Genomic DNA, 2,139 nt, shown 5'->3' with positions numbered 1-2,139 from the left:
TGAAGTTGGGCACACACAGCAGCTCAGTGTGGGCATCTGAGCTGTAGGGGTGCAGAGGGTGCTCATCGGACATCCCCACACAAAGTTGCGACCCTCTGTGCAAGAAGCAAGGAGAAATAAATATAGAATATTGACAGAAACCAAAAGGAAAGAGGTCTGGGCAAAGATAGGGAGTACAAAAACCCTCCCCTGAGCATTTGTAACAAGGCAACCTTCACATTCCTGGGTGTGCAATCTGCATTCTACCTGTAGGATCTTAAAATACTTTCAGAATAAGATTTAATATACAGTAGGACGAGAGAGTTTAAGGTTGTGCCTTCTTACATGCTGAAATGCAATTCTTTAAAATTCTTTCTTTTCTTTATTATACAGGTACATTTAATTATCATATATAAAAAAATAAACAGGAAATGTAGAAAAGAAAAAAAAAGGAACAGATTTCAACAAACTCTACATATTCTGAATTAATAAGAAATTGGAGAGTTTTAAGAACCGCAGTCAAGGAGTGCCATGGTAGAAAAATGCGTAAAGGTCACACAATCTAAAGAGTGACTTGTTTTAATTATTGGCCTGTCTTTTTAAAATCTTTTTTTTTTGTCTTTCATATGAGAAAAAGGAAATGAAGCTAGTGGGGGGACACGTTGGAACCAGGTGATGGGATGATCCTCATTAGTTTGCTAAATTAATAACAATCCATAGTTTTTTAAAATGATATCAATATTCAAGCTCAGCGGGACTGATACTAGATTTTCCCTGGTTTTCAGTCAAACATTGAACACTGGGGCCTGGTTCAGTGGTGCACACTGGTAATCCCAGTGACTCAGTAGGCTGAGGCAGGGGGAAATCAAGTTCAAAGCCAATCACAGCATAAGTGAGGTGCTAAGCAACTCAGTGAGACCCTGTCTCTAAATAAAATACAAAAAAAGGTTGGGGATGTGGCTCAGTGGTCGAGTGCCCATGAGTTCAATCCCTGGTACCCACCCAAAAACAAACAAACCACATTTGAGATGGAAGATCTAAAAATCTACTAGATAAATGGGAAAAAGCATCAGATCCTGGTACACACTGAGGTCACTAGAGGGAAGTAACATAAAGGGGACAATTATCTTGACATATCAGTGTTTTCCTCTGACAGTCAACCTCAGTCTTCCAGATGTTCAAATTTGCTTTATTTGTCCAAAGGGAACCAAGGAAGTTCACAAAGCACATTGTTTAAATATGCTCCATATTTTATCCAAATTGATTTGTCCCCTATTTCATTCTTTGCCTGATCTATATTTCTTCTTGGAAACATCCCTCCTATATAGTATATCAAGTGATTCAGGCACTGCCATAAATTTAGCTATTGAGAGACAAGGAGATGAGACTGATACTTACCAATGCCTAAATAATTAGTAGCTCAATGATGGGAACAGGGCTTGGTAGTGAGACTGGAACTATTTTAAATCTCCAATCAAGATGTCTCAGCATGACTCCTTTCAAACTATGAAAATAGGTCTCTTTAGTATTTCATTAACCATAAAGGCACTTCTTCCACAAGTCAAAATGAATCTCATTTTTCTGAAGGACACCTTCAACAGAAAGAGCTAGAGCCCATCTTCTTATTTCTAAGCCAGCCTGTAATAAGTGGGAGGATGATTATTCCTCTAACTCAAGTTACACTCACCAAAAACTGGTAAAAAATATTATACTGCATTAAAATTTAGGAAATAACATAAAAGGAGTATATCTTAAATTATAAACATTTTTGAAAGAATAGTTATTGGCTGCCTCCCCTGAATAAGTTCTCAACCTTCTTCCTTTTTAACAGAAACCCAAATTTCTCAGTGAAAACTACGGCTGGAATTGAACTCTCCCAAGAATCCAAGGGTAGGATTATTATCAAGGATTATTAATGAGTATTAATAATATTAAAGACTGGCTTGTGTCAATACATTCTTCTCCCAGCCAGTGTGAATGGTGCTTTGGAGAAATTCTGGGGAAAAAAAACTATCTTCTCCTTTCTGTGGAAGTTGCCAAAAGAATACATTCTCCAATCTGCTGAAAGAGAAAAAAAAATGGAGCTTCTGTTTCTACCACCAGCCTTTTGAAGTCATGAAGAATTCCAACCTTTAAATGGAAGATAATATGGAGAAAAGC

The sequence above is a fragment of the Marmota monax genome, unplaced genomic scaffold (genome assembly GCF_021218885.2).
Source record: "Marmota monax isolate L192 unplaced genomic scaffold, Marmota_monax_Labrador192_F-V1.1 WCK01_AAM20220418_F8-fsc00248, whole genome shotgun sequence".
NCBI classification, from domain to species: Eukaryota; Metazoa; Chordata; class Mammalia; order Rodentia; family Sciuridae; genus Marmota; species Marmota monax.
This window is presented reverse-complemented; position numbering follows the sequence as displayed.